This window comes from Aulostomus chinensis, chromosome 4 (genome assembly GCF_037954235.1).
Source record: "Aulostomus chinensis isolate RoL2024-O1b breed Wild chromosome 4, RoL_Achi_v1.0, whole genome shotgun sequence".
Lineage (NCBI taxonomy): Eukaryota > Metazoa > Chordata > Actinopteri > Syngnathiformes > Aulostomidae > Aulostomus > Aulostomus chinensis.
Window position 1 is genome coordinate 30,058,270 of NC_141323.1, and position 25,234 is coordinate 30,083,503.

A 25,234-nucleotide genomic window follows, 5' to 3' on the forward strand; every position below is an offset into this window, starting at 1 on the left:
GATACCATCAGCTTATCAGCTCAGTGTGCATGAGGTCATGGTTGCTCATTGAAGAACCAGGGCTGCTCTCTCCACCAATCCACTGCCAACAAGCCAGACAAGTGGGACTGGAAACTGTTCTGCTCAGCAAGTTCATCTGGCATCATCATGACCTGCTCCTCTATCAGGGGCATCCACATTCTTCAATGTTGCCCTGAGTCAGCAGGAGCAGACGCTACCTTTAGGGGCCGAAGTGTTCACACGCAGAACCAGAACACAGCCACAGCTTTCTGTCATTTTCTGTCTCAAATACTTTACAAGTTTCAACTTGGTCCAAAACCTGCTCACCTCTCTGGGTGTCAAGTGTGTCTGCACCGTCTGACCAAACTTCATCAAATGTGTGAGTCTTATTTCCTCAAATCAACTCTGGGCAGTGTTGATTGCAAGAACAAGAAAAAAAAGTAGAAAAAAGTTCTGTCAAGTCACGTTAGAACCAAGCTCTGGACCAAAGTCTGGTGCTTTTTCAATTTTCAGTCAGTGAGTAATGTTCTATTCATTTATGCAACTCTATCTCACCTTGATACAGAGAGTTGTTTTTAATCTTTTAAATCATGTGACCATCATCATAACAGCTGTTGTCCTTGTTTTATCTGAAAACAAATTTATTCCTGATGAATTCCCACTGACTGTAGCAGAGACTTGTCCTCATCTTTTCTTCCATGCTCTGTGTCCTGTATATGGTTATAATGATGCCCACATTTAAGGTGAATGACAGTTTCAGACATTGTTCTATTTTAAGCATTTAACGTTCAATCTTGTGCTTTACCAAAGAAATGTGTAATATTGGGTGCTGGTGTCTCACCTCTGACAGATGAGGTTTGTTGCAGAGCACCAGGAGTCATAAAGCACTACTTTCTCAACAGTTGACAGACAGTGCAGACTGTTTACGTACCTCCTACTATATGTTCCCCACAGAAACAAGGATCTCATAAAGATTCCTGTCAGACAATTTCAACACTCCACTTTCACTCATGGCTTCACAATAAATGATATTAAACATTGGTTACTTCTATTAAATATGAAGCCATCACTGAGCTGTTTACAATGAAGTTCATATCATGAAACAAGGTAAGTTAAAGTTAAAGTACTGTCTTTCGTAAAAATATCAATATCTTTTCAAATATAGAATAACTTTAAAAACAAAGTCGCCCCAACGTTTCTTTTGACAGCCCAAACGACTGAGACTAGTTTGATGAGATTTGGACGTGGAGGGGGGGCTGCGTGACGTCAAGGGTCAGAAATGTCTTTTTGAATGACTTCAAAGCAGGTTTAAATGGTTTGTAGTTCCATGGTGTTAATTCGGGTGTTGTTCTCCCGCCTCAGTGCAGCTCAGGGGGCGGGGCTATTTCAGCAGTCATGCGCAGGAACTCTGGGCTGAGTTCCACTCTCCATCTCCACGCGCTGTTCTCTAAGATTCGCGGTGTCCAGAGGAAAACGCAGTGCCTGGAATATTCGGTTTAAAAAGAAAAAAAAACGAAGTATATGAACTTCTACAGGTTCTAAAACTTTATATACGCCGCGTATAAAGCCTTAAGTAGCGAGTAAGGCGATTGTTAAAGGCACCTGAAGCTGGTAGACTTTAGCTGAAGTTCATGCTAATGCTACCTGACATTCTTGCTAGTTTATGAACTTTAATGGCAGGAGAATGAAGGGAACTATGTTCTTTTTCTGTACTGCATCAAACATCGAGGTGAGTTTACTCTCATTTTGTGTATAAAATACTATCACAACATACAGACACAAGGTTTGATGAAACTTCACTGTTTGAGGACATTTTTTGTTGAATTTCTTTTTTTTGGGTGGGGGGGGGGTGTGAATTTCCTGTATTATTTTGTTTAATTTGTGCTTTTCTTTTCCTTGGAGTTCATAGTGGCATTATCAGCTTTAGTCAATAGAGGGCAGTATGCACCTTATTGTTTTTTAGTTTGATGTGTCAAAATAATTTGACCTTGTCTGCTTCCTCTTGCAGGTTTCAACCTGAATGAGAAAGTTTTTTATTATCCACTAATATTGGTAATGGACAAGATACAAATTCATGATGTAACTGTGAACATTAAAAGCTGCTGAAGCAGTTCTTCATTTGAAACATTTTTAAACTTACTCCAGCTTTATCTTGTTCAATGCTTTCTTCCTGTAGTTAAAAAAACAGTTGTGGATTCCCAGCGCAGCTGAACTTGACATTTTTGATGAGACTGAGGCAGCAGTGGAGGAAGACGTCCTCCTTGAACTCCTGGAGGCCAATCCAGACGTAGGTGATGAAGGCAGGAGTCATTATGAAGCTTTGCTGTTAACAAACAGTCAGAAACACATTTTCTCTGATGCAGCTTAACTTGACATGTTAATGAAATCTGGACTGCAGTGACAGAGTTGGGTCACATTTCTGTAACATGTTCAGTTATTAAATACAGGTTACTTGAAAGACTGAAAATGAAATCTCAATGATTTGAACTACTTTGTGGAAAAATAACAAAATGGACGCAGCCATAAAAATGGAGTTTCACAAACATGTCTGTTTCTAGATTTGTCTCCTTTAGATCATTCAACACCATCTCCACTCACACAAACCTCATCACTTTGTCTTCAAGTAGATTGAAAAACCTGGAGATGATGATGTCAGCAGTTTTACATTCTAGAACTTTGGGGTTTTACTTAACAAGACTGAATACTTCAGAGTTCCCTCTGAAAAACTGGAATTGTCAATATTGTAATATTTGGTTTGATAACTTTGTTACTGTCTAATGTAATGTGATGTAATGCTGTAGTACCTTGATTCATATTTTTAAGTCTGCTACAATGTTCAACTTGATCATCTAAGCAGATATGAAAATACAAAATAACAGTCATTAAAACCATCAGTCAATGAAAATGCCAGTTTGACAATGACTTGGATTCATAGGATGGGACACAAATTCAAAAATAGTAAACCTTCTTCTTTATCAGTGTTTTTTGTTTCACTGTTGTCCTTTGTATTTTTGTTGAACTTTAACAGGAGCGCTTCTATGATGGAAAAGGGGGCTGAATATTTCTGTTCTATCAGACAAAGTCCAGGAGTGCAGTAAAACAGCCGGTCAAGGAAGCAACGGTGCTTCAAGCAAAAGGACCAGAGATCAGCAGCCATGTTGCCTCAGCAGCTTGAAGGTGACTCTTGTAGGGAGACCATTTCATTTCTTGTTCACTCTCCTGATGAAGCTGATGTGTTTCAAAAGATCAAGTTAGGAAGCAGCAAACTGGGAAAAACTAGGAAGCTGGTCCAGAACGCTGCAGCGAGGGTTTTGACGGGAGTTAAGAAGAGAGAAGACATCTCTCCCACTTTAGCTTCTCTCCACTGGCTTCCTGTAGGATCTAGAATCGACTTCAAAGTCCTTCTGCTGACTTATGAGGCTCTCAATGATAAAGCTCCATCCTATTTGAAAGAGCTCATTAGTCCCTACTGTCCGACCAGAGCACTCCGCTCCCAGAATGCAGGTCTTTTAGTGATTCCCAGTATCAATAAAAACAGACTGGGAGGTAGAGCTTTTAGTTACCGGGCTCCTCTACTGTGGAACCAGCTCTCTCCATGGGTCAGAGAGGCAGACACTTTAACTACGTTTAAGTCCAGGCTTAAGACCTTCCTCTATGACAGAGCCTTCAGTTAGGACTGGTTCAGGTAGCTCTGAACCATTGATAGCTATGCTGCTACAGGCTTAGACTGCTGGGGGACACATCAGGTTACATGGAGCCCTTCCCTCCTCTCCTCTCCTCTCCCCCTCTCTCCTCCTCCTCTCCTCCCTGCACATTTTTGGAACTGTCATTACCATTACTTGTTGCACTTTGTAGTTTGGCCTTGGTGTCTCGCAGTCTCTGTGTTTCCACAGATCCACCAGAGCCCCAACCGCCGCCTGCATCGCCCCCCCCCCCCCTCTTATTCCCTACTGTTACACTGGCCTGCGCTCCCCTTCCATGAACCAGTCTGCCATCCAGTCCCCCATCAAGCTGGCTTGCTCTCCCTGCCTCCCCTACCAGAAGCTTCCTTCTTCAACTGTTATTAACATTTCCGTGTTTCCCACATTTTGCATTGTAAACTGTTTTCTTGTCTGTAGCAACATCTACTGCACGTCTGTCCGTCCTGGGTGAGGGATCCCTCTTCTGTTGCTCACCCTGAGGTTTCTCAGATTTTTCCCTGTTAAAAGGGTTTTCTATGGAGTTTTTTCCTCAGTTGATGTGAGGGTCTAAGGGCAGAGGATGTTGTTATGATGCCATGTGAAGCCCTTTGAGACAAACTGTTTGTGAAAACGGGCTCTACAAATAAAATTACCTTACCTTACCTACCTACCTCAAGTTAATTTTAGGTTGGAGGAGCGGAGCTCTGGTTCCGCTGGTATCAGCCCGGTCCAGTGTTGTGGATTTCTCTCTCTTCTCTCTAACATTGTAGACCAGCAAAAGCAAGTTAAGAGCAAAAACAGGTTTCTATCAGGTCGTCTCTCTAAATGCTGCACGTCTGTGCTGATAAACGTCTCATGATTGTGGTTTGTCTCCACCGGCCTCCCCCCTCCTCTCTATCAGCCTCTGACTCTCACTCTCACCCAATGTCCTCCCCTTCCTCCTGCTTCTACGACTGAACAAAGATTTGTAGATTTGACACAAAAATACAAGCCTGTGGTGCAACGCTGCTTCTCACACAGAAATACATGGAAACACTTGGCCCTCAATCTGCTGGTCTGACCAACACATTCACTTGCAGGGTTCTTTTAACAGGCCTGAAATCACCAGTTCAGTTTCCCTGCTTTGAAATATGTGGTGACAATGTGTGAACATGACCAAGTTAAAGGTTGAAGTACTGCAGTTACTACAAGATAAGAAGTACCTGGATGATGAAGCCTCTTCAAGACATTCAAGCAAGTCCAGTTGCTTTTATCCTTTAAACTCAAATCTGATCCAGGATCAGTGAGTTGACACTCAGAACTATCATTAAAGTGAATTAACTTTTTTCCTGTCTGTTCTATTCATGATTCCTCTGGCAGGTTTGTTATTAATATTTCAGGAATGTGTGTCAGTTTTCAGTCTTTTTTTCCTGTTTCCTTCACAAACATGGGGGATGAAGTCCTGAGTGACGATCAAGAAACTCCCTAAAAATGAGAAGTAACGACAGCAAGGAAATCACCTGAAGTCAGTAAAAGTGTCATTTTAATAAATGGATTTAAAAGTCAGATCAGAGATTTTGTCCGATTTTACTTTTATGAAATGCCTGGGAAAAGCTTGCTTTCATCCTGAGCTCAGGAGGGTTCACTGTTTTGTTTCCAGTGTTGTGTTTTTGCCTCTGGAATGAAATTTCATTCTTATGTACACTGCTTGTTCTCTCTCTCTCTCTCTCTCTCTCCTCTGACCTTCGTTAGCAGTCCAGTGAAACTCAGCTAATTTATCTGAGGACTTCACTTTGAAACCCTCTGTTTCAGACACGCTGTCGTCTGCCTCCTCAGATGCTGAAACTGTCAGAGGTCCTAAAAAATGTCTGGAGAATCATGGATGAGATTCACCTCTAGTAGGATTTAACAAAACATCTCTGTGTTGTTAAATGCAGTTGACATGAAATGTGTTCAGTTGGTCAGGCTTGTTTTATGAAGTAGGTGTTGTTTTATATCAGGAAACAGGAGATGTGGTGCTGACAATCTGATGCGTCTGCAGCAGTGAAGGAGAGGAAACTGCTCATCTGATCAGAAGATCATGAGTGTCGCAACTCTGATGTGGATGACGTGTCCGACCCTCAGCTTTATCTTTGTATCACTTCAGCACATCAGGAGCTGTTGACACGGACATGAAAAGCTGCACTTAAGAGTCCTGATGAGGAAATAAGAGTGAAGAAACTAGTAGCAGACGATCAGAGGAGCTTGACACTGGACATGGATGGCAGGGTGCTGCTGGTGCTGCTGGTGCTGTGGAGCTCAGGTAGGCTTCCTGTTGGAGGTGTTGTTGATCTGCATGGTTCAGATAGACGTGTGTTTGAAACGGCTCAAATCAACTGGCTCATGTCCTGGAGGCAGCAGCTGCATTTCTGGATTGACTCCCTCACTGTTTGCTCCAGTCGGCCCTCAACTGCTCTGATGTTCTGTGTTCCGTATGTCAAGAAGTCAAATAAATGGACTGTTCTCCAGTTGTAGTGTGCTGGTACAAACACAGTAGTTCAATCACATGAGGTGGCTGAGCTGCTGCTAAACCCAGAGAGTGTCGGTCCTCCACAGTCTAACTTGTCTCAGCTTAGTTTCAGATCAACTTGAAAAATATTCTTTTAATTTACATGAAGCAGGAGAGACAAGATAACAGGAACGCTGAGAAAAGACCGAGTGTCAACAACTGAACCATGAAATAAGAAACTAGAATCAAAGACACTGAAGCCACATTTACAGAAATTGTGTGTGTGTGTGAGAGTGTGTATGTGTGTGTGTGTGTGGGGAGGGGGGTTCAGAACCAGAAAAGACTTTTTTGCCAATGTTGTGCATTGAGGAGCGATTTGGTCAAAATTATAATTGTCAATAATTATGAATATAATTTTTGATTATTGAATGAAATACTAATTAATATTGAATATTAATCAATCGGGGCACCACCCTGATGAGTTCAGGGAAACTAAAATGTTGACCAAATTTGTAAAAATTGTCAGTCTCAAACAGAGTTTATCCACTAAACAGTCAATATTCTGTAATATCAACTAAACAGGGACAACTCTGATCTTAGAAGGGTGAGATCAGAGCGCTGCCTATCACTGAGACACGTGACCACAGTTTTGGACACAAAAGACACTGCGACTTCTCTCTTATGATTAAAAATGTTTATTAAACACAATGCATCAATCAATCAGCAACACGTTGGTATAACAGTTCAATCGAACCAAAAGATACAAAGTGATAACGTGTGTGTGTGTGTGTGTGTATGTGTGTGTGTGTGTGTATGTATGAGTGTCCCAAAGAGAGAAGGAGGAGGGGGGAACCTGTCCAGTCAGCATCAGCAGCAGAGGCTCACAGCTGAGGCTGGCTAGCCACTAGTTAGCAGCGTCGGGTGTGGAACCAAACGAAAGGAGGAAGCTGCTGATGGAAGCCACCAGCCGCTATTCCATCTCCTCCCAGTTCAACCCCCAGACCCAATGTCAGGGCGTCTGCTCATGACATATTTGTCTCATTTATTTATTATTCATTTATTCAAGTAGTTGAGCAATCGGACGGTTGAAAGTCATTTTGTGTGTTTTCTCTTTAAAGAGGACTGGACAAACTGGAAAGGGAGAGGCAGGAAATTGGAGGAAACAATGAACAAGATTAATTCATGAATTGAAATGCTAAAATTAAAAGAATTATCTGGGGGAAAAAAGAAACTAAAAATAATTTTAACAAATCAATAATTCATTAATAATGAGAGACTGATATTGTGTCAGTGTTGTGTGTAAATTGATGGTGTGTGTGTTGTGTTCATTATCTTTGTATCTCAATCATATTAATAATGAATGATGAATATCTATCATGGTAGGCTGATGAATGACATCTGAAGAAGATCATTGAAAAAAGAAATAGAATAAATGAATGGGTAGAGAAATAAATCCTACTTTAAGGCCTTTTAACATTTGTAATTGAGAACCTCTGGTTTCTATCATACAGAAATATCAATAAAATATAATTCCACAATAATTTTGTACAGCAAAGAATAAACAAACACAGAGGAGACAAAGAGTAGAAATATGTAATTAATGACTATCACCATAATAAGAAAAACATTAACCATAGTTGTGATATTAATATAAAGGTGATGTCATCATTAACAACGTTGTTAATGCCAGAACAATAATAGCAAGAGTAGTGATGAGAACCAGAAAACAGTGATGCCACAAAAACAGTGATAATAATAACAATGATAATAATAATAATTATAATAAGGAGAGAGAAGTGTCACATTTCATTCATAACTTGTGTTTGGTAATAATAATGGTGAATGAGGATAAATTGTTCATCTCTGGTTTGCTGTTCCTATTTTTTCCTCCTCCACTTGCAGTGATTCATCATACAGGATTTGTAGCATTTCTACTGTCAAAAAATATATAAACAAGCAAGTGGACGAGGAGAAAGAGACCAGAACATAGTTATAATGTCTGAAATGATACATTATTAATAATAAAATAGAACAAAATATTGATTGAGTGAGAGTATTAATAATAATAACAATAATAATAATTTCATCATGCAGTAATTCTGTATTATTCAGAATCAATGGTATCCTTTTCAATGCTTTTGTTGTTATCACCACGATCAGTAGAAATGTTTCTAATACAGCAACAATAATATCAAATATAATAATTATGATATTGTAATGAAAACAATAAATGTATGAACAAATAAAGGCATTTTAAAAAGAATAAAGGGTGAATGGAGCTAGTGTGTGTGTGTGTGTGTGTGTGTGTGTGTTGAATGTGTTGGGTGTTTGTGTGTTCAATGTCACTTTGAGGGTTGGAGGTCAGGTTCATTTATTGATGGTAGTGGACCAGGTTTTACTGAAGTTGGTGGTTTCATGGTTGATGGATGCAGACATTTTTCCAGGGATTTCTGCTCATCAGCAGCTTCTTCCACTGTAGGATGTTGAGGTTGTTTGGAGGTTTCCAGTCTAACAGGATGGACTTCTGGGTGATAGTGAGTGCTGGAGGGGAATGCTGGAAGATGGATGATGGAATGGTCGTTGCCTCCTGGCTCCAGTTTGAACTCTTCTCCAGTACGACCTCCATCATTTTTCTGTCCTCAGTAACTGTGATAATTGTGTGTACGTGTGAGCATTTGACACCAGAAAAGACCACTGAGGCAGGTTTACTGGTCACCAGCACCTCTCCTCTCCTGTGACAGGTCTCCTGCTCCTCTCCTCCTCCACTGAGGGAGGGGGGAGGGGGGGCACAGCTCCCTTCTATTTCCTTTAAGTTGGCTCATAGCACCGTAATTGAAAAGGTCCTGGAAACTCATCATGACACAGTTGTTAATCCAGGTCTGAGTGAACATGACTCTCTCAGAGTCTTGATACTCCAGTCTGGAATTTCAGTTTCTTTTTGGAGTCCTTTCTCAATAAACCCATCATGATACTGGTCCTCTTTGGTGATGTAACAGACTTAAATACTCTTGTAACTGTCATGTCCATGCATGTAGTGGTGTTCTTTGTTTGCCATGTGTCTATGTTGTGTCATGACGTCCTGTTTTATTTTGAAATTTAACTATCCTCCCAGTTTCTGGTAACTTCCACTTCCCCGTGGTGGATTTCCCACCAGTCTGATTGTCTTCCCCACCCCGACTGTGTCCTCCTGTTTCCGTCACCTCATGAGTTTATGTCGTCTGCATTTCTCTTTGTCTGGTGCGAGTTTGTCTTTTCCGTCAGTTCCAAACGTGCTATGTCATTTAATGCCTCATCAAGTTTGTGTTTTTGTTGAAACTTTGTCTAGTCAGGTTTTGTTTCCATGCCATGCTCCTTACCTGATCTAACTTTGAGTTTCTTTGTCACTTTGTCTAGTCAGGTTCTCCTCAGTCGAGTGAGTTTGAGTTTTTGTAGTTTAGGCTTTTTTCCTCATAAGAGTGGTTTTGATTTGTACTTTAGTTATAAACTTTCTTCATCTGGCACCTTGCCTGGGAGTCGTGGCTTTGGGTTCTCGTCCAAGCTCAATTCATGACAGGAACAGAGATAAAGTGTGCACTTGATTTATTAGGTGGTACATAATTATTGAAGTGGTAAAATTGTTAAAATGTCAATAATCATATCATAAATCAAAATAATTCTTAGATAATATATCCTGGGAGACATGGTTGTGCAGTGGTCAGCACTGTTACCTCACAGCGAAAAGGTTCCAGGTTTGAGCCCAAACTTGAGCACAGGATCTTTCTGTGTGGAGTCTGCATGTTCTCCCTGTGTCTGTGTGGGTTCTCTCTGGTACTCCAGCTTCCTCCCACAGTCCAAAGACATCAAGAGGGGACGAGGCTGATTGATACTCTAAATTGACTGTAGGTGTGGCTGTGAGTGTGAATGGTTGTCTGTCTCTATGTGTTGGCCCTGTGATGGACTGACAACTCGTCCAGGTTGAACCTGGCCTCTCACAGGAAGGCTGCTGTGATAGGCTCCAGCCCCCCGCCACCCTTAACAAGATAAGAGGTACGAAATTGATGGGATACATCAACTAACATAACGTGTTACTGTGACAGGCCTAATATACACTCGTAATTTTAGGAGGTGCACTTGTTCACCTGGTGCAATAAAAACATTTTCCACTGAATACGTACAAATAGCCTCGATGATGTATATTAAACATCAATTATAGATTCAAATTTGTCATTGTTCAGAGTACAAGTACTGACATGCAGCTAGCATCCAACCAGAAGTGCAAATCAACTGGAACGTGCAGATGAATCCAAGTATAAATGTGGAATAATGTTGTATTATACAGTTTAGGCAGGAGTGTCATGAGAATCACACCATTAACTTGCTGTGTACATGAGGTTAGATCACATATAAACAAAGCTAGTATGTTTACTTCAAACCAGAGGTGCTGCCTGGAAACGTAGCATCAGTTTTTATGTATTTAGCTGCTTCTCAAGGACATTTTCTTCTCCCTCCCTGTCGGTTCCACAGTTTTCCAATTGCAGTACTTTTGAGTCCCAAAATGCTGAGGCAGGTGAAGGAAAAGTGCTCTCACTTGACTGGACCTGCAGTGAGCAGTAGAAAGTAAAATGTAAAACTCATCCAGGGAGGCCAATTAGAGGTTGGAGTTTTTGGACCAGCAGAGTCTCCATTCTGGGCTCAGGTGTTCCAGTGTGAGGGCCATGAATCTTCCCTCCTGGACTGTGGCCGCTCAGGGTCTGGAAACACCTGCTCACCTGGCAGATCAGTTGGACTCATCTGCTCAGGTGGAGCTTTGGTTCAGGTCTTCCTCCGTCCTGTTGCATATTCATGTATTAATGATCCTCTTGTCTCTGCTCAGATGCTGATGATGTCAGGTTGGTGGGAGGAGCAAACCACTGTGCTGGTAGACTGGAGGTGAAACACCTGGGAGAGTGGAGAGAAGCAGAGACAGACGGGTCCTGGACCCTGAAGGAAACAGCTGTGATATGTAGATGGCTGGACTGTGGTTCTGCTGTCTCAACACAGCAGAGAGACGAGTCCTCAGAACGACTCATGTGGTTCATCTACTCTGAGTGTGTTCAGTCTACACCAACACTGAAGGAGTGTGTGAGATCATGGAACTCTTCTGGTTCCACCATCCAGGAAATCACCTGCTCAGGTAACATCATTGACACTAACAGTCATGTTACTGAGATCCAGGACAAGTTGACTTTGGCTGTTTTCATGAACACAAATGTTCCTCTATGATTCTGACAATAACATAACAATTTTTTTAACCTTCATCTCACCAGAAGACTCTCACTGTGTGTTTTCTCAATCGCATACTTCTATACTGCATACTTAAAATTTTGATTCTACTCAACTCAAAATGGAAAAAAGTATGGATAGTTTTCAAAAATTGAGAAAGCAAAAGTTCCCGGATGACGTACTCCAATCAGTTAAGATTTTGAGTGTGCAACTGTGGACACTTGCTGTGGTGAGAGTCGGCCAACACTGACTTGTATAGAGTCATCTTTACATGAAATAACAGGGACAAGTAGGAAATTCTGTGTGGACACGGGTTTGAAAAGATAAAATAACTTGTCACCAAAATGTTGTGCTAAATAAATCACACCATTAAACTCTACAGACCGTTGCTTCTTCAGCCAGTAGAAGGAGGACATCGTGTTGTTGGTGCCTATTGTGGTGTAACAATGTGCGATGACCCTCCATTTTGCTTTTTTACTGCTTCAGAAATTGACAAACAAGCACAGGCAAAAGGAGGCGGTAATTAGCTGATGCTGATGCGGTGCTCGCCAGTCACAAATCTGTGTAGAAGAAGAAGACATCACGTCATCATTTTGAAGAGTGCACCGCACGGCAGGATGTGGTTTGGGACAGCACTGCACCCTCGAAACACGCGCACTGCGCGATTGAGTACATACTTTGCTTAGAATACTCAGTTTGAAAATTTTACATATGCAGTGTGGAAGTATGTGATTTGGTACACAGTAATGCAGTCATGTTACTGTGATCCAGTACAAGTGACTTTGTTTTTTTTACATGTACACAAATATTCACAAAACTCCAGTGTTTTTATTTTTTACCTTCATTTAGTCCAAGGAAACTCACTGAGAGTGACTCACATTTGCAGGAGCACCCTGATCACATTCACAGTCATAGAACAGCAGCTGCTCAGTACCACCTCTGAGAGCCTTGCTCAAGGGCATCTTGGTGGTGTTAATGAGTGTGGCTGCTTCTTCCTACCAGTCTTGAGGATTGAACCAACAACCTTTTAGTTTCAAGTTCACTTCTCTGTCCTTCAGGCCAGTGGTTGTCTAACTCTTGAAGCAAGTACCTCCATGATGAGCATGGAACAGTGTCATAGCGCCTCTGTTCAGCTGCATCAGAGGTGGACAGCATGTTTTCTCAGAGTCAGAGTGAGTCAGAGGCCAACCATCAGACAACCATAGAGAAACATGAAACACTGGAATATTTTATGAATCTGAACTTGTTTTCAAGTGTGTGTGTCAATCTGGTGAACTCTGAGGTTCCAGTGAAAAGATCCACTTGTTGCCAATTACTGCTATAAATGATGCATTGATCACTGATGAAATACAGTAAATTATATTAGAAATAGTGTTTGAGAATATTTGAAAGTAAGGAGCTGGGCAGTGTCTTTGGTATCAGTGCTCTGATGCAGCAGTCAGCTGGAGCCTCTGTTGGAATCACCTTTGATAGCAATACACACTGAGCACAGGTTCCAATAGAAGACCCAGTGTGTGCTGCTCAGGGTCCAGCACAGGTAGGCCAACACACTGTTGCTGTTTGACTGAGATGCACACCAGACAGTTGTAGAATCACACACATCAGAATGTATCTTAGCATCAATCAGGGAAACGCTGGCTCTGGTTCTTCTGTGGAGGCGAGCAGCAGTGACGTGAGTTCATCCTCAGGACAACACAGGAGTTGGGAATCATTCAGCTCCTCCAGGAGCTGTGGCCTCATGACGATCTCTTCCAGGGTTTTCACTCTGAACAACGCCAGGGCCGTCTTTTCCTTCATCACCATTGTTATGATTTGCAGTTCCCTCCTGTCAGATCACCTGCTATTGAGCTGCTGGTGTAGCAGATGTTTGTTTTTATTTCCTGACACTCTGACTATTTCCCGTTCATCAGACTGAAAGCCTGAGGGTAGAAACTGTTTTTAGCCTGGTGGTCTCAGCATCCAGGGCTCTGTAGCATCTTCCAGAGGGGAGGGGATCAAACAGTTTGTGACTGGGGTGTGATGGGTCAGCAGAGATGGTGCCTGTCCGTTTCCTGACCCTGGACCGATAAAGGTCCTGGATGACAGGCAGGTCAGCCCTCATTATTCTCTCTGCTGACCCGATTGTTCGTTGCTGTCTGATCCTGTCTTGTTTGGTGGCCGATCCAAACCAGAGTGATGGCTGTGAACAGGACAGACTGAATGATTGCAGTATAGAAGATGATCAGCAGCTCCTGTGGCAGGTTCAACTTCCTGAGCTGTCACAGGAAGTCCAACCTCTGCTGAGCTTTTTTTCTGGACAGTGTCCATGTTAGAGGTGGACTTCAGGTTCTTGGAGATTGTGGTTCCCAGGAACTTGAACATGTCCTCAGGAGACACTGTGTTGTTGAGGATGGTGAGGGGGGAGAGTGTGGGTGGGCTTCTCCTGAAGTCCACTGTCATCTCCACATTCTTGAGCAGGTTCAGCTCCAGGTGGTTCAGACTGCCCCAGTGGACCAGCTGCTCCACCTCCTGTCTGAAAGCAGACTTGGAACCATCCTTGATTGATACAGATATGTATTTTTTTTCAAAATTGTTTGCTATTTTTTCTATAGTATTCATTGTTTCAAAACAATTTTGACTTGTTTAACTTTCCAAAAGATATTTGGGTTTTCCACAGTTTGAGAATCACTACTTTAGGCTGCCACTGCTAGGATCTGAAAATGGTGGTGATGATAACGTAAACTAGAGATTCCAGTTGTGTTCTCTGGTATCCACATGTGGGATATTAGATGGTTTAGGGAGGAAAGAGCAGGAATCATGATTCCCAGCTTCAATAATCACATGAATTATTTCAAAGAGGATAAATTCCTTGCAATTCTATATTTTCCTTCTCACTCTCAGGATAAATTCCTTGGAAATCTGTGTTTTCCTGTCTCATTTCCAGGGTTTGCTAGTTAACATGTCAGAGGCATGAACAGGTGAGTTCATGTTGACATGAATTCATTCTCATCATGAATCTGCCTCTTGTTGTCTTTCTCAGAGTCTGTCAGGCTGGTGGACGGGTCGAACCTTTGCTCTGGCAGACTGGAGGTGAAATCTAACCAGCTATGGTCCTCGGTGTGTGAAGAGGACTTTGACATGCAGGATGCAGAGGTGCTGTGTGGAGAGCTGAGATGTGGGACACCTTCAGTCCTGGAGGGGGGACTTTTTGGACCAGCAGAGTCTCCATTCTGGACTCAGGCGTTCCAGTGTGAGGGCCATGAATCTTCCCTCCTGGACTGTGGACGCTCAGGGTCTGGAAACACCTGCTCACCTGGCAAATCAGTTGGACTCATCTGCTCAGGTGGAGCTTTGGTTCAGGTCCTCCTCCGTCCTGTTGCATATTCATGTATTAATGATGCTCTTGTCTCTGCTCAGATGCTGATGATGTCAGGTTGGTGGGAGGAGCAAACCACTGTGCTGGTAGACTGGAGGTGAAACACCTGGGAGAGTGGAGAGCAGCAAAGACAGACTGGTCCTGGACCCTGAAGGAAACAGCTGGGATATGTAGATGGCTGGACTGTGGTTCTGCTGTCTCAACACAGCAGAGAGACGAGTCCTCAGAAAGACTCGTGTGGTTCATCAACTCTGAGTGTGTTCAGTCTCCATCAACACTGAAGGAGTGTGTGAGATCATGGAACTCTCCTGGTTCCACCATCCAGGAAATCACCTGCTCAGGTAACATTATTGACACTAACAGTCATGTGACTGAGATCCAGGACAAGTTGACTTTGGCTGTTTACATGAACACAAATATTCCTCTGTTATTCTGACAATGATGATATTCCATTTTTAACCTTTATTTAACCAAAGGAAACTCCCTGAGTGACTCACATTTGCAGCAGCACTCTGATAATGTTCATTATCACATAAAACAAGCTGCTCAGTTCAGCCACTGAGGGCCTTGCTCAAGGGCCCCATGGTGGTGGTAGTGAGGGAGGCAGCAGTGCTGCTTGTAGCTCAATCCTGGTGAGACAAAGGTGAAGTGTACTGATGTTTCCAGTAGCTTTTTAATCTGTTCAGCTTTCAGTTGTATTTTAACAGAATTTACTGTCTCTCTGTTTCATTTTTGTCTTCAGAAAAAAACCTTCAGAGCTAAAAGACTGATAAATGAAATAAATGTATCTCTTAGAAAAACAACAATTTTAAACGTCAGATGTGCAACATGAACAATCTACACAACAACGAACCACAAAAATTAGTCATGTTCACCCATAGTGTGCTCATGTGGTGAGGTAGAGAAGCTAACAAGACTGAGAAACAGTTGTGACCAAAGCTCATGGTTTTAGACTCCATTGGTTTCCATCAGTCTGCAGGTGAGCCCACTCACTGTCTCAGTCACACCCTCAACCTCGTCCTGTCGTATGGAATTGAAGCCGAATATCAAGTTGTATTTCCACAGAACTCTTTTTAATCTTTAAATTGTGCATGTTTTATGTATTTATTTATTTATTTTTAAACTGTTGTACGGCGACCTTGAGTGCCTTGAAAGGCGCCTTATAAATAAAATGTATTATTATTATTATTATTATTATTATTATTATTAATCCCCGTCCCAATCTGTCCATCAGTCTCTTCCACTTTCTCTCTGTCTTTATCTCTGTCCCTCTCTTTCCTTCTGTTTATCTGTCTTCCTCCCTTTTCTGTCTTGTCCTGCTCTCCTGCTCTCTTTCCCCCTGCTATTCAAAGCAGAAGGCCGTTCCTGTTGAGCCTGGATCTGCTCGACGTTCCTGCCTGTTAAAAGGAAGGCTTTTGTCACTGCTTTTGTGCCTGCTGATGGAGAATTGTTGGGTGTAGATTCATTGAAGAAGTTTGGTGCTGGACCTGCTGTACTTGTAAAGTGTCATGAGATAACTTTTGTAGTGATTTGGCTCAATACAAATAAAAGTGACTTGACTTGACTGATGTCAGCATAGCCTTTACCTCAACACACAGATACAAAAACCCCACCCAAAACACAGAACATGGCATCAAACAGATCAATGACAGAAGACCTTCTTCTCATTCCAACTTGGCGCTTCAAAGTTTTGAATGATTCCTACATGTTAGGAGCCTCTACTAAAAAAGGCCTTAAGAAAATAAAAGCTCACAGACTTTAACCTCAATAACAGCCGATCAGATTCATTTACACTCTTTCTTCCTGCCTCTCCTGATGATTGAACTGACAACCCTCCCATCACAAGTTCACTTCTCTATGTGGTCAGGATGCTGATGTAAACCAGAGATTCCAGTTGAGTTCTCTGATTTAGAAATATGGGATATTAAATCCAGGGATATTAGGTTCAGTAAGAAATGAGCAGGAATATTTTTTCCAGTTTCAACAATCACATGAATTTTTCCAAGGAGGATAAATTCCTTGGGAATCTGTTTTCCTGTCTCATTTACAGGATTTGCTAGTTAACATGTCAGAGGCATGAACAGGTGAGTTCATATTGACATGAATTCATTCTCATCATGAATCTTCCTCTTGTTGTCTTTGTCAGAGTCTGTCAGGCTGGTGGACGGGTCGAACCTTTGCTCTGGCAGACTGGAGGTGAAGTCTAACCAGCTGTGGTCCTCGGTGTGTGAAGAGGACTTTGACATGCAGGATGCAGAGGTGCTGTGTGGAGAGCTGAGATGTGGGACACCTTCAGTCCTGGAGGGGGGACTTTTTGGACCAGCAGAGTCTCCATTCTGGACTCAAGTGTTCCAGTGTGAGGGCCATGAATCTTCCCTCCTGGACTGTGGACGCTCAGGGTCTGGAAACACCTGCTCACCTGGCAAATCATTTGGACTCATCTGCTCAGGTGGAGCTTTGGTTCAGGTCCTCCTCCGTCCTGTTGCATATTCATGTATTAATGATGCTCTTGTCTCTGCTCAGATGCTGATGATGTCAGGTTGGTGGGAGGAGCAAACCACTGTGCTGGTAGACTGGAGGTAAAACACCTGGGAGAGTGGAGAGAAGCAGAGGCAGACTGGTCCTGGACCCTGAAGGAAACAGCTGGGATATGTAGACGGCTGGACTGTGGTTCTGCTGTCTCAACACAGCAGAGAGACAAGTCCTCAGAACGACTCATGTGGTTCATCAACTCTGAGTGTGTTCAGTCTCCATCAACACTGAAGGAGTGTGTGAGATCACGGAACTCTCCTGGTTCCACCATCCAGGAAATCACCTGCTCAGGTAACATTATTGACACTAACAGTCATGTGACTGAGATCCAGGACAAGTTGTCTTTGGCTGTTTACATGAACACAAATATTCTTCTATTATTCTGACAATGATGATATTCCATTTTTTAACCTTTATTTAACCAGAAGAAACTCCCTGAGTGACTCACATTTGCAGCACCACTCTGATAATGTTCACAAAAACACAAAACAAGCTGCTCAGTTCAGCCACTGAGGGCCTTGCTCAAGGGCACCTCAGTGGTTTTCATGAGGGAGGCAGCAGTGCTGCTTGTAGCTAAATCCTGGCCAGACAAAGGTGAAGTGTACTGATGTTTCCAGTAGCTTTTGAATCTGTTCAGCACTCAGCAGTATTTTAACATAATTTACTGTCTGTTTCATCCTTTTCTTCAGGAAAAACCCTCAAGTGCTAAAAGACAGATAAATGAAATTAGCTTTTTTTTAAACGTCAGATCTGCAACATAAACAATCTTCACAACAACGAACCACAAAAATTAGTCATGTTCACCCATAGTGTGCTCATGTGGTGAGGTAGAGAAGCTAACAAGACTGAGAAACAGTTGTGAGAGAAGCTCCTGTTAGCATAGCCTTCATCTCAACACTCAATCAAGTTCACTAATTCCCATAAATTGACATCAAACAAATGAACCACAGAATTCCTTGTTCCAGTTCCAGCCAGGAGCTTCAAAATGCTGCCTGCCAGATGTGCAGGAACTTAACTGGACGCTCTTCAATATAAAAGCTTCAACTCCTGAGAATTGCCTTAACAAAATAAAAGCCCACGGGAAATTTTCCCTCAGAAATGGACCGACATTAGAGTCATTTACACTGCTTCTTCCTGCAAATCCTGAGGATTGAACCAGCAACCTTCCAATCACAAGGCAATTTTCTTTCCTTTTCGTAACATGTCAATGTTGGGGGTTGAGGATGGTGTGGGAGACCCAAATGCAGACAATTTTGGGAGGTGCACAAAAGAGGTTTGTTGAAGCTGGGTGACTGGGGGCTGGACGTGGCGTGAGGGCGGAGGCTTGAGACGTGGCGTGAGGGCGGAGACGTGGCGTGAGGGCGGAGACAAGACGTGAGGCTGGAGGCTTGACCGGTGACTGATGAACTTGACAGTATACAAGACAGAACAATCAGCGACGACAGCGACATCATCAACAACGACAACAACAATGACCCAACAACCTAACAGGGGAAAACACACGGGTTAAATACGAGAGGGGAAACAAGACACAGGTGGTGCAATCAACCAGGTGAGACACATGAGGGAATCACAGGAGGGAGATCAGGAAGACGGGACATGACTACAAAATAAAACAGGAAGCACGAGACAGGGATTGTGACATAACCAGTGCTCAATTTTGCAAGGGTCCAGAAGGTGATGAAAACCAGAGATTCCAGTTGTGTTCTCTGATTGACACATGTGGGATATTAGATGATATAAGATCATCAGGGCGGCTCTATGGGGAAGCAAGATCTGTCTCAAACAAATGCACTGCCCCCTCAAATCAAAATTTTAGAAGTTTAAAAAAAACCACATTTTGATATACATACAAAATTGATATATTATGAGTTGACAAAATTATCTGCAGTAGCGAAAAAAATGCAAAAAAAGGTGCGTGATACAGTCTCAGCTTCCTCTCATCTCCTTGTCACTCAGCTGCACACACATCTGTATTTGTAGAGTCAACTGAGGACCAGCCCGTTGTTCTTCTCACTGTTTGACTCTGTAAGAGAAGTGTTTCTTTCTGGATCCCACAAGCACCACAGTGAGCTGGTCTGCTGCATGGAGCCAACAAAGACCTTCAATGTTGTTGGTTGTCGAGATCTGGATGAATGTTTTATTTTATTCTTTATTTTATTTATTTATTTATTTTCTATTGATCGGTTTTGTTTTTCGAGACGTGGTGAAGGGATTTTTATTTAATAACCTGGCCTACCCTTTTTGTTTTGTTAATATTGGCAATCGTGACAAGTGTTATTGTTGGGTTTGAATATATTTGATACAGGCCATCCAATGAAGGTAGATGTCAAGATTTAGTTGTTGTCATCCTAAGAAATGTTGTTTTGGGTTTTTTTTTAGTTTTAGTTTGTTTTTTTTTAATTTTGCCCCGAGGTATTGCCACCTCATCAGGGTCAGGGGGTTTGTGGGCCTCAGTGGCCTTAAGAGTTACACCAGGAGAGGCTTAGCCTTCAGGTGGGACAAGTTGGACCAAGTGGGACCGGTCTTAGGGTAAAGGTCTGATAAAGAGCAATCAAACTACATGATAATATCAGTTATCCAGAGAACCACCTACCCCCCCCCCCCCAACACCGCCACCACACCATTTCCCCACATCTGTTGCCACCCTTTGCCCCCTTCACATTTCCATCTGCCCCCTTATATGTGACTGTCTAGAACCAGCCCTGTTGGATCACATGAATTATTTCAAAGAGGATAAATTCCTTGGAAATCTGTGTCTTCCTGTCTCATGTCCAGGGTTTGCTAGTTAACATGTCAGAGGCATGAACAGGTGAGTTCATGTTGACATGAATTCATTCTCATCATGAATCTGCCTCTTGTTGTCTTTGTCAGAGTCTGTCAGGCTGGTGGACGGGTCGGACCTTTGCTCTGGCAGACTGGAGGTGAAGTCTAACCAGCTGTGGTCCTCGGTGTGTGAAGAGGACTTTGACATGCAGGATGCAGAGGTGCTGTGTGGAGAGCTGAGATGTGGGACACCTTCAATCCTGGAGGGGGGACTTTTTGGACCAGCAGAGTCTCCATTCTGGACTCAGGCGTTCCAGTGTGAGGGCCATGAATCTTCCCTCCTGGACTGTGGACGCTCAGGGTCTGGAAACACCTGCTCACCTGGCAAATCAGTTGGACTCATCTGCTCAGGTGGAGCTTTGGTTCAGGTCCTCCTCCGTCCTGTTGCATATTCATGTATTAATGATGCTCTTGTCTCTGCTCAGATGCTGATGATGTCAGGTTGGTGGGAGGAGCAAACCACTGTGCTGGTAGACTGGAGGTAAAACACCTGGGAGAGTGGAGAGCAGCAGAGACAGACGGGTCCTGGACCCTGAAGGAAACAGCTGTGATATGTAGACGGCTGGACTGTGGTTCTGCTGTCTCAATACAGGAGAGAGACGAGTCCTCAGAACGACTCATGTGGTTCATCAACTCTGAGTGTGTTCAGTCTACATCAACACTGAAGGAGTGTGTGAGATCATGGAACTCTCCTGGTTCCACCATCCAGGAAATCACCTGCTCAGGTAACATTATTGACACTAACAGTCATGTGACTGAGATCCAGGACAAGTTGACTTTGGCTGTTTACATGAACACAAATATTCCTTTGTTATTCTGACAATGATGATATTCCATTCTTTAACCTTTATTTAACCAAAGGAAACTCCCTGAGTGACTCACATTTGCAGCACCACTCTGATAATGTTCACAAAAACACAAAACAAGCTGCTCAGTTCAGCCATTAAGGGCCTTGCTCAAGGGCCCCATGGTGGTGGTAGTGAGGGAGGCAGCAGTGCTGCTTGTAGCTCAATCCTGGTGAGACAAAGGTGAAGTGTACTGATGTTTCCAGTAGCTTTTTAATCTGTTCAGCTTTCAGTTGTATTTTAACAGAATTTACTGTCTCTCTGTTTCATTTTTGTCTTCAGAAAAAAACCTTCAGAGCTAAAAGACTGATAAATGAAATAAATTTATCTCTTAGAAAAACAACAATTTTAAACGTCAGATCTGCAACATAAACAATCTTCACAACAACCAACCACAAAAATTAGTCATGTTCACCCATAGTGTGCTCATGTGGTGAGGTAGAGAAGCTAACAAGACTGAGAAACAGTTGTGAGAGAAGCTCCTGTTAGCATAGCCTTCATCTCAACACTCAATCAAGTTCACTGATTCCCATAAATTGATATCAAACAAATGAACGACAGAATTCCTTGTTCCAGTTCCAGCCAGGAGCTTCAGTGTCTTTAACAGGATCAGCACACATCAGGGAAACCCTGTTTAACCTCACTTCATTCTGTGAAGGCATCAAATTGCTGCCTGCCAGATGTGCAAAACAGGAACGTAACTGGATTCCCTTCAAAATAAAATTCTCATGTCCTGAAAATTACCTGAACAAATTAAAACCCCTCAGGAAATTTTCCCTCAGAAACAGACCTACATGAGAGTCATTTACACTGCTTCTTCCTGCAAATCCTGAGGATTGAACCAGCAACCCTCCAATCACAAGTTAATATTTCTTAACTTTAAGCCACCAGTGCTCAAATTTGACAAGGGTTAAGATGGTGATGAAAACCAGAGATTCCAGTTGTGTTCTCTGATTTACACGTGTGGGATTTTAGATGATATAAGAGCATGTGAATTATTTCAAAGAGGATAAATTCCTTGCAATTCTGAATTTTCTTTTTCATTCTCAGGTTAAATTCCTTGGAAACCAATGTTTTCCTGTCTCATTTACAGGATTTGCTAGTTAACATGTCAGAGGCATGAACAGGTGAGTTCATGTTGACATGAATTCATTCTCATCATGAATCTTCCTCTTGTTGTCTTTGTCAGAGTCTGTCAGGCTGGTGGACGGGTCGGACCTTTGCTCTGGAAGACTGGAGGTGAAGTCTAACCAGCTATGGTCCTCGGTGTGTGAAGAGGACTTTGACATGCAGGATGCAGAGGTGCTGTGTGGAGAGCTGAGATGTGGGACACCTTTAGTCCTGGAGGGGGGACTTTTTGGACCAGCAGAGTCTCCATTCTGGACTCAGGCGTTCCAGTGTGAGGGCCATGAATCTTCCCTCCTGGACTGTGGACGCTCAGGGTCTGGAAACACCTGCTCACCTGGCAAATCAGTTGGACTCATCTGCTCAGGTGGAGCTTTGGTTCAGGTCCTCCTCCGTCCTGTTGCATATTCATGTATTAATGATGCTCTTGTCTCTGCTCAGATGCTGATGATGTCAGGTTGGTGGGAGGAGCAAACCACTGTGCTGGTAGACTGGAGGTGAAACACCTGGGAGAGTGGAGAGCAGCAGAGACAGACGGGTCCTGGACCCTGAAGGAAACAGCTGTGATATGTAGATGGCTGGACTGTGGTTCTGCTGTCTCAACACAGGAGAGAGACGAGTCCTCAGAACGACTCGTGTGGTTCATCAACTCTGAGTGTGTTCAGTCTCCATCAACACTGAAGGAGTGTGTGAGATCATGGAACTCTACTGGTTCCACCATCCAGGAAATCACCTGCTCAGGTAACATTATTGACACTAACAGTCATGTGACTGAGATCCAGGACAAGTTGACTTTGGCTGTTTACATGAACACAAATATTCTTCTATGATTCTGACAATGATGATATTCCATTTTTTAACCTTTATTTAACCAGAGGAAACTCCCTGAGTGACTCTCATTTGCAGCACCACTCTGATAATGTTCACAAAAACACAACACAAGCTGCTCAGTTCAGCCACTGAGGGCCTTGCTCAAGGGCCCCATGGTGGTGGTAGTGAGGGAGGCAGCAGTGCTGCTTATAGCTCAATCCTGGTGAGACAAAGGTGAAGTGTACTGATGTTTCCAGTAGCTTTTTAATCTGTTCAGCTTTCAGTTGTATTTTAACATAATTTACTGTCTCTATGTTTCATTTTCGTGTTCAGAAAATAACCCTCAAGAGCTAAAAGACTGATAAATGAAATAAATTTATCTCTTAGAAAAACAACAATTTTAAACGTCAGATCTGCAACATAAACAATCTTCACAACAACGAACCACAAAAATTAGTCATGTTCACCCATCGTGTGCTCATGTGGTGAGGTAGAGAAGCTAACAAGACTGAGAAACAGTTGTGAGAGAAGCTCCTGTTAGCATAGCCTTCATCTCAACACTCAATCAAGTTCACTGATTCCCATAAATTGATATCAAACAAATGAAACACAGAGTTCCTTGTTCCAGTTCCAGCCAGGAGCTTCAGTGTCTTTAACAGGATCAGCACACATCAGGGAAACCCTGTTTAACCTCACTTCATTCTGTGAAGGCATCAAATTGCTGCCTGCCAGATGTGCAAAACAGGAACGTAACTGGATTCCCTTCAAAATAAAATTCTCATGTCCTGAAAATTACCTGAACAAATTAAAACCCCTCAGGAAATTTTCCCTCAGAAACAGACCTACATGAGAGTCATTTACACTGCTTCTTCCTGCAAATCCTGAGGATTGAACCAGCAACCCTCCAATCACAAGTTAATATTTCTTAAGTTTAAGCCACCAGTGCTCAAATTTGACAAGGGTTAAGATGGTGATGAAAACCAGAGATTCCAGTTGTGTTCTCTGATTTACACGTGTGGGATTTTAGATGATATAAGAGCATGTGAATTATTTCAAAGAGGATAAATTCCTTGCAATTCTAAATTTTCTTTTTCATTCTCAGGTTAAATTCCTTGGAAATCTGTGTTTTCCTGTCTCATTTACAGGATTTGCTAGTTAACATGTCAGAGGCATGAACAGGTGAGTTCATGTTGACATGAATTCATTCTCATCATGAATCTGACTCTTGTTGTCTTTTTCAGAGTCTGTCAGGCTGGTGGACGGGTCGAACCTTTGCTCTGGCAGACTGGAGGTGAAGTCTAACCAGCTATGGTCCTCGGTGTGTGAAGAGGACTTTGACATGCAGGATGCAGAGGTGCTGTGTGGAGAGCTGAGATGTGGGACACCTTTAGTCTTGGAGGGGGGACTTTTTGGACCAGCAGACTCTCCATTCTGGAGAGACTCACCTGGCAAATCAGTTGGACTCATCTGCTCAGGTGGAGCTTTGGTTCAGGTCCTCCTCCGTCCTGTTGCATATTCATGTATTAATGATGCTCTTGTCTCTGCTCAGATGCTGATGATGTCAGGTTGGTGGGAGGAGCAAACCACTGTGCTGGTAGACTGGAGGTGAAACACCTGGGAGAGTGGAGAGCAGCAGAGACAGACCGGTCCTGGACCCTGAAGGAAACAGCTGTGATATGTAGACGGCTGGACTGTGGTTCTGCTGTCTCAACACAGCAGAGAGACGAGTCCTCAGAACGACTCATGTGGTTCATCAACTCTGAGTGTGTTCAGTCTCCATCAACACTGAAGGAGTGTGTGAGATCATTGAACTATCGTGGTTCCACCATCCTGGAAATCACCTGCTCAGGTAACATTATTGACACTAACAGTCATGTGACTGAGATCCTGGACAAGTTGACTTTGGCTGTTTTCATGAACACAAATATTCCTCTGTTATTCTGACAATGATGAGATCCTGAATTTGATGAGGGTCATGTTGATGATGTGAAATATGGAATCCAGATGTTTCACTTTAAGCAGTGAGACCAAGGTGTCTCAAATACGATTGTGTGTATGTGCGTGTGTGTGTGTATGTGTTTGTGTGTGTTGGGGGTTCAGCCTCATCAAGCAATAACAAGAGGAAGGTGAGTCAGGAAGGGAAGTTTCATGGTTCTTGTTTTTTCCGATGAGTTTAAGCAGGATTAGTAGCTGAGAAAAATGGGTGAATATTAGAATGATGATTTCCTGATGTCTCCACAGAGTCTGTCAGGCTGGTGGGGGGGTCCAGTCTATGCTCAGGCAGACTGGAGGTGAAGTCTAACCAGTCATGGTCCTCTGTGTGTGAGGAGGATTTTGGCCTGCAGGATGCAGA

General features: G+C 42.9%; 2 long non-coding RNA genes across 2 annotated transcripts; both read left to right on the forward strand.

Annotated features, from left to right (window-relative positions):
• Window positions 1-1,423: 1,423 nt before the first annotated feature.
• Window positions 1,424-3,223, forward strand: LOC147266088 (uncharacterized). The gene is made up of 4 exons (XR_015112514.1): window positions 1,424-1,729; window positions 2,009-2,052; window positions 2,177-2,287; window positions 3,029-3,223. It is a non-coding gene; the product is annotated as an uncharacterized LOC147266088 (long non-coding RNA).
• A 19,519-nt stretch (window positions 3,224-22,742) lies between these two features.
• Window positions 22,743-24,623, forward strand: LOC147266089 (uncharacterized). The gene is made up of 3 exons (XR_015112516.1): window positions 22,743-22,812; window positions 24,123-24,356; window positions 24,431-24,623. It is a non-coding gene; the product is annotated as an uncharacterized LOC147266089 (long non-coding RNA).
• The last annotated feature ends 611 nt before the right edge of the window (window positions 24,624-25,234 follow it).